The sequence below is a fragment of the Pelophylax lessonae genome (genome assembly GCF_965119305.1).
Source record: "Pelophylax lessonae genome assembly, chromosome: 10".
NCBI classification, from domain to species: domain Eukaryota; kingdom Metazoa; phylum Chordata; class Amphibia; order Anura; family Ranidae; genus Pelophylax; species Pelophylax lessonae.
The window spans coordinates 162079632-162093371 of NC_138777.1; the positions used below are offsets into that span (position 1 = coordinate 162079632).

Consider the following 13740-nt stretch of genomic DNA (forward strand, 5'->3'; position numbering starts at 1 on the left):
GTTACACACAGGCTGGATTTACTTCTTAACCAGGAGAGCTTTATTACTCACTCAGAGACATGCTGACATGAGGAGTCCTAATATAACAGCTTCTGTTCCTAACAGATGTAATCTCTTCTCTGTACCATGCTTCCAGGCTCCACACACACTGTGTCTGACTTCCTGGTACAGTCCCTTCCCCATCATGCATCAGGAGAAAAGGGGAAAGGTCACAGTTATACTGCACAAACATCACACCACTCCTTCCCAAAAAACAAAACAGCAACAAAAAAGAGAACAAAGTGTTAAACACATAACATAAAAAGGGAAACAGGATCAGTTCAGCAAGTAGTATCTCCAACTCAGTTCTGTGATTTCCGCAGCACTTCATGAGCCCTTTGTCTGTGTTTCCTGACCTCCAATGTGTCCCTTAAGACTTCTGCGCTTTGCCAACGAGGAGTTTGATGTCTTTGGCGGGTAGACTTACGAAGTGGCACAGCACTGGGAGGGATAGAGTCGGTCAACGGTTCTGGAGGTGTTTGTGGGTGTCCAACAGACAAATCAGTCTCTGTAACTCCAGGCACATGGCTGGGCTTCTCAGGAATATGGTCACCAACCGTTTCAGGGGTTGGTTGTAAACTTGTGGGATCATGCCAGACACCATGCCATATGTCACCAGCAGAGCTCAGAGTAGACTCTGGTGGTTGGTTAGCAAGAGGGGTCGGATTTGTCTCTAGTGGCCGACAAATGCGCTTTCTCAATTGCGATGGTGTCATCGAACATAAACGCCATTCTCCAGGCGTACAAGGTACATTCTCCTTCCAAGAGGCCGATCAATAATGCCAGGAAGCCAAGGAGGCAAACCTCTGTAATTCCGAAACCATACGAGATCACCAGCACGGAAACCAGGACGGCCTGGTGGAGGAGGTGTTGATGACTGTTCCTGTGGACGAAGTAAATCAAGTTTGGTGCGGAGATGCCTGCCAAACATAAGAAAAGCTGGGGACAGCCCAGTAGCAGCGTGATTCGTGTTTCAGTACATGGTCAAGAACTCCAGCAGCTTCTCCTCTGACATTCCAACCTGGTCCACAGTGGACAGTAAGTGCTTCTTAAACGTCTGCACAAACCGTTCTGCCAGCCTATTCGAGGCTGGATGATAAGGAGCGGTTCTGTAGTGTTGGATACCCAAGCCTCTGAGGAAGGAATGAAACTCATGCGAAGTAAATTGAGTGCCATTGTCCGACACTATGGCTTTTGGCAATCCATATTGAGCAAAGAGCTTTCGCAAGACTTGAATGGTAGCAGCTGTGGTAATAGAAGGCATTTGGAAAACCTCCTGCCATTTTGAATGCGCATCTACCACGATCAAATACATTTTACCCTGGATTGGGCCAGCAAAATCAAGATGGAGTCTTGACCACGGGTCTGTCGGCCATGGCCAAGGTTGCAGGGTTCCCCTCTTTTGGGGACGCTGAGCTTGACAGCACCCAGGACATTGAGCCACATTATCTTCAATTGCTGTATCCATTTGTGGCCACCAAACATAGCTTCGGGCTCGCTGCTTTATGCGCACCACACCAGGATGGCCTTCATGTAGTATTCTTAGCATGGTTGGTTGCAAAGACTGAGGTACAATCACTCTATTGCCCCATTGTAGGCAACCAGCATTAGTCACAAGCTCACATTTTCTGGCAAAGTACGGACGAAATTCTTTTGAAACTTTCTCTGGCCATCCAGTCTGAACATATGAGAATATCTGAGAAAGGAAAGGATCTGTGGCTGTATGTCTGGCAATTAGGGAGGTGGACATGCAGGACCGTGGCCTGTGTATTTCCACTACGCGTATGTCTCTTGGTAGGTGGTCTCCAAGTGGCAATCTGGAAAAGGCATCTGCATTGCCATGGGTATCATGGGAGCGGTATCTGATAGAATAAGGATAAGCTCCCAAAAATAAAGCGTACCTTTGTAAGCGAGATGCTGTTGTTGTAGAAATTCCTTTCTGAGGGTTCAGGATTGACAACAGAGGTTTGTGGTCAGTGATAAGTGTGAACTCCCGACCCATAGATGTATGTGTGAAATTTTTTTGTGGCCCATACAATGGCCAAAGCTTCCTTGTCTATCTGGGAGTAGTTTTGTTCTGCTGAGGTTAAAGACCTGGAGGCAAAAGAAATGGGGCGCTCTGTGCCATCTGGCATGACATGGGAAAGCATGGCACCCAGTCCATAAGGCGAGGCATCAAAAGCCAAGGTGACGGGTTTCTTTAAATCATAGTGGACCAGAACTCGAGAAGACAGAATGAGTTCTTTGGAAAGCCGAAAGGCTTCTTCACATTTTTCTGTCCAAATCCACTTAGCTTTTGCATCCAGTAAGCGATGTAACGGGTAGAGCTGGTGTGCTAGGTTTGGCAAGAAACGGTGGTAGTAATTTAGGAGGCCAAGGTAAGATCTGAGCTGTGTGACATTCTGTGGAGTAGGGGCATGGGTAAGGGCTTTAACCTTTTCTTCAGTAGTGTGTAACCCATGTCGGTCCACCGTGTGGGCACAAAATTCCAGCCGAGACTTAAGAAATTTGCATTTTGAAAGATTGACACGTAAACCATACCTTTTGGAGTCTCTCTAGCACCGCTTCCACATTCTTTCTATGTTCTTCATCAGTGGGACCGGTGATGAGCATGTCCTCTAGTAGACATTGAGTGAAAGGTATGCCTGCCAGGACCTCATCCATGATCCGCTGCCAGATGGCTGGCGCTGGGGCAATGCCGAAAACCATGTGGTTATATTGGAATAAACCTTTATGTGTGTTAATGGTCAACAGATGGCGTGAATCTGGGTGTACTTGCAGTTGCAGGTAAGCTTGCTTTAAGTCTATTTTTGTAAACTTTTGCCCCCCAGCCAGTGAGCTAAATAGATCTTCAAGTCGAGGCAATGGGTATTGATCCACAAGAAGTTGGTTGTTCAGGGCAACCCTGAAATCCCCACAAATGTCTCCATTCTTTTTCTTGACAGGCACAATTGGTGATGCCCATTCACTTCTATCAACTTTTGTTATGATGTTTTCAGCCAATAGGTGGTCCAGCTCTGCTTCCACTTTCTTCCGTAAGGCAAAAGGTACTGATCTTGTCTTAAAAAAACGAGGTGTAGCACCAGGCTTCAAGAGGAGGTGGGCCATCTTCCCTTTTACGGTGCCCAAAGATTCCTCAAAAACCTCTTTAAAGCGAGACTTCAGGGATTCCACCCAATGGTCTGTTTCAGAAAGCAATGTACATTGGACAATGGTAAAAGGAGGCATGCCCAGGGCTTTGATCCAGTCTCTACCGTACAACGGAGGACCTCCTTCACGTACAACATAAAGGCGCAGAGTTTGACTGCATTTGCCCAATGTAACAAGGGGTTTCACATAACCCAAGGGTTGTAGTAGTTCCTTGCTGTAGGTTTGTAGTGGGAGATTTGTAGGTTGGAGCGGTAGGGACAGACCCGATGCCTTTAAATCAGTCCATGAAATGACAGACACAGCCGCCCCTGTATCAACATCCATGGAGACAGGACAGCCATTGAGTGTGACATCCACTTTTATCGCAGGAGTACTCCCAGCTACTCGAAACAGTCCAACATGCTGGACACAGGTCTCCTCATCAGAGCTGAAGCCGTTATTATCCGCATCCACACGAAACGTCTGTGTACGTCTACCTCTTGTGGTACCGTTCAGTGAGCGGGAGCTGCGGCAAACACGCCCAACACGACCAGTCTTTCCACAGAGAAAACAAACTACATCCTTGAACTTGCAAGCAGGTGCACTGTGAGTAGTGTTAGCACAATGGTAGCAAGTTGGCGTCCTAGAGACCGAAGAAGTAGGGTGGCGAGACTTAGGCTGATTTGGGGACGGTTGTCTTGGGTGTCGGGTGATAGCAGTGTGGAATATTTCCTCTCCCTGGTTCGCAGGAGTGTCAGGTGGTGCCTTCAGTAGGATGGCATCTCGTGTAGCCAACTCCATGACCGTAGCAAGGTCAGTGGCTTTCGTCAGAGTCAAGTCGGGTTCTGTGAGTAAACGTTTCTGTATGGCTGGGTCGCAGAGTCCCATGACAAACATGTCGTGGAGAGCTGTCTGCAGGTAGTCTCCAAACTGACAAGTGGCAGCTAGTTTACGTAAACCAATGATAAATGTCTTTATGTCCTCCCCTGCCTGCTGCCTCCTACTGTAGAATTTAAACCGCTCTGCGATTTCTAACGGCTTTGGGTTGTAGTGTGCATGTAGCTTCTGAATTCACTCCGGTAGGGGCTGAGAGGCTGGCTTGTCTGGGGAAATGAGGTCTCTGAGAGTACCATATGCAGCTTGTCCCAATGCTGTGATGAAAACTGCAACTTTCTTTTCTGCAGCCACTCTATTTGCTTCCATATACTGCTCTAGCCTCTTCACCCAGGAGCTCCAAGACTCAGCAGCAGGGTCAAATGGTTGAATAAACCCTATGAAGGCCATGTGCTAAAATCCACAATCCTCGTCGCCACTGTTATGTCCCTTAGACACGAGGGTGTTGCTAGCAATGCTGCCAGTATCTGCTCAGCAAGTTACACACAGGCTGGATTTACTTCTTAACCAGGAGAGCTTTATTACTCACTCAGAGACATGCTGACATGAGGAGTCATAATATAACAGCTTCTGTTCCTAACAGATGTAATCTCTTCTCTGTACCATGCTTCCAGGCTCCACACACACTGTGTCTGACTTCCTGGTACAGTCCCTTCCCCATCATGCATCAGGAGAAAAGGGGAAAGGTCACAGTTATACTGCACAAACATCACACCTCTCCTTCCCAAAAAACAAAAACAAAACTGCAACAAAAAAGAGAACGAAGTGTTCAACACATAACATAAAAAGGGAAACAGGATCAGTTCAGCAAGTAGTATCTCCAACTCAGTTCTGTGATTTCCGCAGCACTTCATGAGCCCTTTGTCTGTGTTTCCTGACCTCCAAGACTTCTGCGCTTTGCCAACGAGGAGTTTGATGTCTTTGGCGGGTAGACTTACGAAGTGGCACAGCACTGGGAGGGATAGAGTCGGTCAACGGTTCTGGAGATGTTTGTGGGTGTCCAGACAAATCAGTCTCTGTCACACTGTGTCTGACTTCCTGGTACAGCCCCTTCCCCATCATGCATCAGGAGAAAAGGGAAAAGGTCACAGTTATACTGCACAAACATCACAGTTTCCTGCAATTGTTCCCTGCTTAGAAAATCTGCTAGTGTGTTTAGTTCTCCCTTCGGGTGAACTGTGTCAATAAGGAAGCCCAGATCAAGACCTCTTCTGTAATGCTCATGAGACTCGCTGCCCTTGTGCCGCCTTGTTTGTTGATGTAGCTGACTGTTGTAATGTTGTCCGAGAATATTTTCACATGTTTTCCTTTTATGGCTGGACTGAAGGACTACACCGCTTCCATCACTGCTCTTAGTTTGTTGGCATTGGATGAGTGGCTGGTCCACGGACTGTCCCAGATGCCCTGGACCATTTGCTGGTCCTTATGAGCCCCACATCCTCTTGCACTTGCATCTGTCGTAATTATGACCGGATTTTGCTGTGACCACAAGCGTCCCATTGTGAGATTTTCTTGTTCAACCACCACTGGATTATTGACTTTACTTCTGCAGGGATTTTTACTAATGATGGAAGGGATTCTTTTTGGCCGTTCCAGACTGATAGTATGAAAGTTTGTAGAGGTCTTATGTGTAACACAAACCCCCCCCCGTATGGCTGCAGTCAATAAACCCAGTATCCTTATTGAGGTTTCTGAGCTAAGGCAAAAGTTGGACACTTCCGTTGTTAGTCTGAATTTTCTCCTCTGTTAGACGAAGCCCCCAAAAAAAAAAAACACTTTTTGCGATGGAATGAGATTTGATTTTTCCTCAAATTATTATTTTTTTTGAGCCAGCCCATATTCTGAAGATGCTAGATCACTTGCATCAGATTTTGCTCCACTTCCTCTGCCGAGTCTCCTAATAATAGTAACAAATCATCCAGATAAGGGATTATTGGGATCCCTTTTGACCTTAGAACTTGTAGGGATTCCAGTCCAAAAGGCAGCCATTGCACTGAAAATAAAGAGTTTCTCTCCATTTTTTTACTGCAAACCTGAGATAAATCCTTGATTCTGGTCAAATTGGGATGTGTAAAAAGGCATCCCTTAGTCTAGTGATGCCATGAATACATTTGGTGTCAGTAGTTCTCTGGTTGCATAAATTGTTTATATTTTAAATCTTTTGGATTTCACATGCGCGTTGACATTTTTCAGTTTCCGGATAAGTCTGTAGTTGCCGGACGGCTTCTGCCTGAGAAAGATGTGAGAGTAGAACCCATCCTTTCTCTGGCTTGGCAAAATATAACTGATTACTTTTTGATCCAGTATCTTCTGAAGAAGAGATGACTTCACCCTTGCCTTTTCTTCGTCTCTGGACAGGTTCGTTGCTATGAATTTTGCTTGGGGTCTGCCAATCAATTCTATTCTGTATCCTGATCTGATTAAATTTGTTGTTGGTGATGGTGTGTCATTGTGGAAGGAAGAACCCCAGTTTTCCTCCCACCAGGCAGACAGTCATTCGGGTTTTTGTTTTGGCTGGGAGGGCTTGAAGCAAAAACCTCCTCTTCCTTTCCCCCTTTTGTAATGTCCTCCCCTTTTATGATCTTGCTTGTCTGGATCCAATCTTTGTTGCCGTTTTGAAGGCACCAAAATTCCCTTTTCCCTGTTGCTGCTTTCTAGGGATGGGAAATCCCTTTGTCTTGTCGGCAGACCTTTCCAGGACCGACTCTAGTTCCTTCCCAAAAAGCAACTCCCCTGAAAAGAGAAAAGTGCAGAGTCTGGATTTTGAAGCAGAGTCTCCATTTTAGGACTTCAGCCAGACTGCCCTCCTAGCTTCGTTAATGAGGGCTGTTGACCTGGCAGTGAATCTTACCGATTTGGTCGAGGGGTCTACAAAGTATGCCACCGCTTTGTTGGGTAAGGTAGAAAGAGCATCTATGATTTCTTCTTTAGAAGTATCCCCTTCTGTGAGGGAGTAAAGTTGTTTTGTCCACAGATCCAGTGTACACAAGCGGTAGCTAAAGCAGGCTTAAAATTTACAGAGCAGTCTTCCCAAGCTCCTTTAAGTTACCCTTAAGTTTTTCTATTCATTGGGTACTTAAAGCGATTGTAAAGTCTTGTGTTTTCTTTTTTTTTTTATTAAAATAACAAACCTACTTGCCTCCTCTGGGCAGTGGTTTTACAGAGAGCAGCCCAGATCCTCCTCTTAAGGTCCCTGGCTGGAGGTCTTGGCCCCTCCCTCCTGTGGAGTGCCCGCACAGCAAGCAGCATGCTTTGGGGGCACCAGAGCCGAGCCACAACTCCGTGTCCATTCGGCCCCACCCCGCCCCCTCTCTCTCCTGATTGGCTAACTGAGTTTGAAAACAGCGGGAGCCAATGGTGCCGCTAGGGTGTCTCGGAGAGTCCCAGAGGCATTAGTGGACCTTGCTGGATAGAGAGGGGGTTCAGGTAAGTATTAGGGGAACTGAGGGGGGCTGCTGCACACAGAAGGCTTTTTATCTTAATGCAAAGAATGCACCTTCTGACTTTTTAACTTTATAACCCCTTTAGGGAATCCTGCAACCTCAAAAGCTAGCTCAGACTTTTTCTATGCCTTGATAGTGAAGCATCAAGTTCTTGGCGTTTTTCCTAAATAGCTGCATCATCTTCTTTGAATAGAAATCGTTAGATTGCTGGGAAAGAATACTCTTTTTTTTTTTTTTTTTTTTTTTTCTGGTTCCTTCCATTCCTGTAGAATTGTTTCTGTCAGGGAAGATTGAATGGGAAAGGTCCTAGCTTGTTTCGTTTGTAGTCCTGCATACAATCAATCATGCACTGACAATTCTTTGCTCCCATATTCCTCATCTATTTCTAAAGTATTGTAGATGGCTTGTAGAGGTTCTTCCATTTCTTCTGATGGAAATAAAACCCTTTGCAACTTAGTCACTTTTTCTTCTTTGAGTTCCCCATCTTCCGGCTCAGAAGCTGACTCAGTGCTATCTTCCATCTCCTCCAGCGTACCCTACTCTAGAATCCCCTTATTGGGTATGGCCATGTCGGTCTCTGTGCTAGGACCAGCATCGGATGTACTGGGTAGGGAACCCCCACTGTGTGTATCTTGCGTAGGTGTTTTAAATGACTGCAGTTTCTGTGTCATCTTTTTTTCATGGAATCTAGACATTTTCAGTGGCCCTGTTTACCCTTTGAAAAGGTGGTCTGTGCATTCTTGGCAAAGCCTTTTTCTCCAAATAGAAGATAATTTCTTGGCACAAACAGCACATCTTTTCTTAGGTGCTTCCCCTTTGCTGTCTTTAGGATCCTGATTATTATCCTAAAAAGACAGGGCAGAGGATCGCTTTTTACTACACCAGACAAAGAACCATTGAGTAAAATGACACTGTGTGTGTTTACCATCCAGACACATACATAGTGTGTGCTTCCCACCGACAGGAGACCTGCCACATTTCACCCTAGAAAGTAGCCTGGTCCCCTGCCACCCAAACACCCCTGTGCCCCTTCCACCGGGGATATAAGAAAAAGGCCCCCATTTTCCTTACCTTGGAGCCTGAGTCCGATGGCGCCTCCATGGTGACCTGCCCAGACCGGAATGAGATGCCACACATTACAGCCTTTTGCTAGGTAGGAAAAAAAAACAGGGGCTTCAGCCCGAAGATGAATTTTCTCTTACGTCCTCCGACAGTCGCCGCCCACTCATACAGTCTTCACTAATAGGTATTGCTTTCTCTCCACAGGAGTATCTAGGCATAAGACTTGTTAAGAACAAAATCATCTACATAGTCACACCCATGGGGGCTGTCCCTCTGGTCCAATACCCCCCTGCAATAGCCATCCCAACTCAGTTTGTCTTCTGTCTAACGTAGGAGTAGATAGGCTTCCCTGTGCTGGGGCTACAGTTTTAGCCTTCTTCTTTTCTTTTATGATTTATTTTCGGAAAATGTAATTTTTTTCTTTGCATTACTAGCTGTTTATTTTGTCAGCGATAGTTAGTCGGATCTTCGGATGAAGACGGCGTTTGCGGAGCTGGGAATCCGACTGATCGTCCTGATTCTCCAGGACAGAGGGTCAGATGGAATCCCAGCCTGCCATCGAGCGTTTAGCAGGCTATGTGTTCGCCCTGGCCTCGCAAACGACCCATCCCTGTCCTCAGGGATGCAGCCTGTGAGGTGGCTATCTCACTGGACACAGCAACGGTTCGTCCGTGCACTACTAGTGTCCTGCGTTTTTTGGCTGACGGCACTCCCCTGCCATCTGAGGGTGGGCGGTTTCCCGTTTTGTATGAGGCACCCCACGCCATCGGGTACAGGTAAGTACACTCTGTGTGGGGCCTCTGTCTGGGGTCGGCAGTCCTGTGTGTCTGTGGTGTCCCCTATGTCTGTGCGTTTTTTGGGCTCCCTGGTCCCAGTCCCTGCGGGGGTTTATTCTCTCACAGCCAGCGCTGTGTGGGGTTTTGGGGGTCCCTCTCCTACTGTCACTTTAGGGTGCTTGGAGGTACAGACACGTGCGGTGACCGCTGCGGGGTTAAAAACCGCCGGTCCGCCATTTTAGGTGTGGGCAGCATGTCTGACTTCACTATGGGCGCTTATACGGCATGATATGTAGTGTATTTTGGCACCTTGCGGCGCCATCGTGTGTGGCAAACGATCGTTCTGAGCACGTCGGCGGCCATTTTACCGAAGCCTCCCATTACTTTCAATAGGCATCCATTTTTCCTTGGCCTGCAGCCTCAGTTCAGCCTCCGGCGGTGACATCACTTCCTTCTTTCTCTCAGGAGCGACCGAAGGCGGTGGTAACACACTTGTGGGGATCTGTTCTGCTGTCCTTTCTTTTCCTACCTTGTGCAATCTTCCTGGCTTCAGTTTGTCCCTGCGGGGGGTCTGTGGTTACAGTCATTGTAGCGGTGTGCTGCGGGGGTCGGCGGCACTCTTAAAGGGCCAGTACCATATAAAAAAAAAAATTTGCAATGGAATCCCAGGACAGCAAATTCCCTCCAGCTTTGGTGGGGGATTCAGGTTCCTCTGAATCCTCTACCCTGACTAATTTGGCTGCTGTATTGGCGACTTTGGTGTCCAAAATGGATGTGCTGATGACTGAACGTGCTGCTAGAAAAAGGCCTAGGATTTATTTTTCTTCTGATTCTGAATGTGACATGGTTTCTGTAGGTAGCGTGCCCCTTTCAGGGTCTCGCTCTTCTCAGGACCCGCAAGAGTCTGAGGGGGAGGCGGAGGTTGCAGGGAGTGGATGATTCCCCCCCCCGGGACGCCCGAGGAACGCGCAGCTATGGATGCGCTGATTCTTGCCATCAAAGAAACACTACATTTAGAGGATGAGCCCAATCCTCTGGGCATTGTGTCCTCTTTTGGTACACACAGGACCCGCAAGATGGCGCAGGTTTTTCCTTTTCATCACATGGTGAATGAGCTATGGCGCAATTTGAAACACACCTTTGTGGTGCCTAAAAAGTTTCAACTTCTTTACCCTTTTGCGTCTACTACGGTTGCACGCTGGTGTGTGCCTCCTCAAGTGGATCACACTGTAGCCATATTGAACAAGGCTACTCTGGTTCCCACCGAAGATTCTCCGGTATTTAGGGATCCTACTGATAGGAGGCTGGAATCTCTTGCCGACATTCCTACATGGTGGCAGGTTCCATGCTAAAGCCTATTTTTGCCTCTGTTATGGTGGCTCAGGCTGTGGCGGATTGGACCAAGGTGCTCAGACGCACACTCATTGCTGATTCTGCCCCCCCCCCCACTACCGTGGAGATGGTGGACCAGATTTATCAAGGGGTCATGTATTTGTGCGATGCGGCCTTAAATGAGGCCCCTTTAGCTGCGCGCCTGTCCAGTGTCGCGGTGATTAACCGTCGTCTGATCTGGTTGAAAAGCTGGTCGGCTGACCAGAAATCCAGGAAGACGGTGGTTGATATTCCCTATGCGGGGTCTCGCCTTTTTGGAGACTCCCTGGATTAATTGGTTAAAGGAGTCACTGGGGGCAAAAGCACTCTGCTGCCCCAGAATCCTAAGGGCAAGTTTTTCCGCGGCAAGCGGGGCCCCTCCTTTAAACCTAATCATGACTCCTTTCGTGCCTTCAAGGCGCAGAACAAGGGAAAACCCTTCAAGGGCCAAGGTGGTCAGAAAAAGCCCTGGTTCGGCAAACAAAAATCCGGCCAAGCTGGGTCGGCGGCTCAGTCCGCCTCTGCCTGAAGGGGCGCCCTCACCCGTTTCAGGGGTGGGGGGACGTTTGCGCGGTTTCCTCCAACCTTGGCTGCTCCGAATCACAGACAGGTGGGTTCAGGAAATCATTCGGTCAGGGTGCAAGATCGAATTTCTTTCACGGCCGGCAGACAGATTCTTTCCCTCAAATCTTCGTTTGACCCCCAGGGCGGTTACAAGACCTGCATCAAGCGGTACAGGATCTCCTCGCCCAAGGGGTTATCGTCCCGGTGCCTCATCGGGACAGGTTTCGGGGGTTTTATTCGAATCTGTTCACTGTGCCCAGAAAGGAGGGCAAAGTGTGTCCGATTCTGGACTTAAAAGCTCTGAACCGCTTTGTGCGCGTTTGAAAATTCCGCATGGAATCGCTCCGCTCGGTGGTAGCCTCCCTGAATCCGGGAGAATTCCTGGCCTCTATCGACCTGAAGGATATCTGCACATCCCCATTTTCGAGGGTCATCAGAGGTACCTCCGATTCGCTATCGCGGAGGATCATTACCAGTTTGTGGCGTTACCTTTCGTTCTCACTTCGTCTCCAAGGGTCTTTACCAAAGTGTTGGCGCCTGTTCTGGGCCTGTTGCGGGCACAGGGCATTGCGGTCTTGGGATATCTGGACGATCTCCTGCTAAGGTTAAGTGCCAGTCAGACCCTGCTGCGCGATCTGTCCACTACGGTCCAGGAGTTCGGTTGGACCGTCAACGTTCAGAAGTCGACCTTGTCTCCTTCGGTTTGTCTCCCATATTTGGGAATGGTTCTGGACTCTGCTCGAGCAAAGGTGTTCTTACCGGAGGACAAGCTCCGGACCCTACAGGACGAGGTCAGGTCCCTCAGGGACAACGAATCCTCGTCACTAAGGACCTGTATGCGGTCCCTGGGATTGATTGTGTCGGCCTTCGAGGCGATACCATTTGCACAGTTTCACACGCGATCTCTCCAAGCGGAGATCCTAGCCAGGTGGGACAGACTACCTCAGTCCTTTGATCTGAGAGTGTCTCTGAGTCGCCAGACCAAAATGGATCTCTTGTGGTGGCTTCAGTGCCTGGCTGTGTCGGACGGAAAATCCTTCCCGACCAATTCTGTGGACGGTGATGACCACAGATGCCAGCCTGACGGGCTGGGGTGGCATTCTGGGCAACCTGTCTGCCCAGGGCACTTGGTTGGTGGAGGAATCCTCCCTACCGATAAACATTTTGGAATTAAGAGCGATCAGGCTGTGCCTGCTCCACTGGTTGGATCGTCTTCAGGGCCGTCCTGTACGGGTGCAGACGGACAATGCCACTGCGGTGGCTTACATCAACCACCAAGGGGGCACCAGGAGTGCCCGGGCGACCCAGGAAGTGACCAGTATTCTGTCTTGGGCCGAGACTCATGTCCCGGCGATATCGGCAGTTCATATTCCGGGTGTAGAGAACTGGCAGGCCGATTATCTGAGCCGCCAGACCCTGGACCAGGGGGGAATGGTCCCTGCACCCGGAGGTGTTTCAAATGTTGTGCGCGAGATGGGGATCCCCGGATGTGGATCTGTTCGCGTCTCGGCTAAACCACAAGGTGGAAAGGTTCGTGGCAAGAACGCGCAATCCTCTGGCAGACGGCGCGGATGCGCTAGTGGTGCCTTGGCATCAGTATCGTCTGATGTATGCCTTTCCTCCGATTCAGTTGTTGTCCAGGTTCCTTCGCAGGTTGGCCTCGGAACCAACAGTGGTGATTCTGGTGGTGCCGGACTGGCCACACCGGTCCTGGTACGCGGACATCATTCACCTGGCCGTCAAGCCTCCGTGGCCGTTGCCAATGCGAGAAGATCTACTGTCTCAAGGACCGATCTTCCATCCTGCTTTACAGTCGCTGGCTTTAACGGCATGGCTGTTGAAATCCAGGTCCTGAGAGACCGGGGTTTCTCCTCAGAGGTCATTCCTACTTTAATCAAGGCTAGAAAAGCCTTGTCTGGTAAGATTTATTACCGTACATGGAAAGCTTATTTTGCCTGGTGTGAGTCCAGGGGTTTCTCTCCTCGTTCATACTCGGTGGCGAGAGTGTTGGCTTTCCTCCAGTCTGGTGTGGACCAGCGCCTTGCATTGGCCATGATTAAGGGCCAGGTATCTGCTCTGGCTGTTCTTTTCCAGCGCCCTGTAGCGTCTCATTCCTTGATTCGCACCTTTATTCAAGGTGTGCGTCACTTGGCCCCTCCTAGGAGGGAGCCCTTGCCTCCATGGGACTTGAACTTGGTTCTGTCCGTGTTACAACGGTCCCCGTTTGAAAACATCAGGGAAATTTCATTGCCTCTGCTGTCTAAAAAGGTTGCCTTTCTGGTGGCGATCACTTCTGCTCGCAGAGTGTCGGAGTTGTCTTGTCGCTCCCCCTACCTGGTGGTTCATAGGGACAAGGTGGTCTTGCGACCTAATCCATCCTTTCTTCCGAAGGTGGGTTTGGATTTTAACCTCAATGAGGACATTGTTTTACTTTCGCTCTGTGCGAATCCTAAGCATCCTAA

At 48.8% G+C, this 13740-nt stretch overlaps 1 protein-coding gene across 1 annotated transcript in view; it reads left to right on the forward strand.

The window, feature by feature from the left end:
• The window catches only part of BBS1 (Bardet-Biedl syndrome 1), a gene marked incomplete at its 5' end in the record, with an annotated part of 131093 nt that overhangs the window by 103331 nt on the left and 14022 nt on the right, over positions 1-13740 (forward strand). The window lies entirely within an intron of this gene.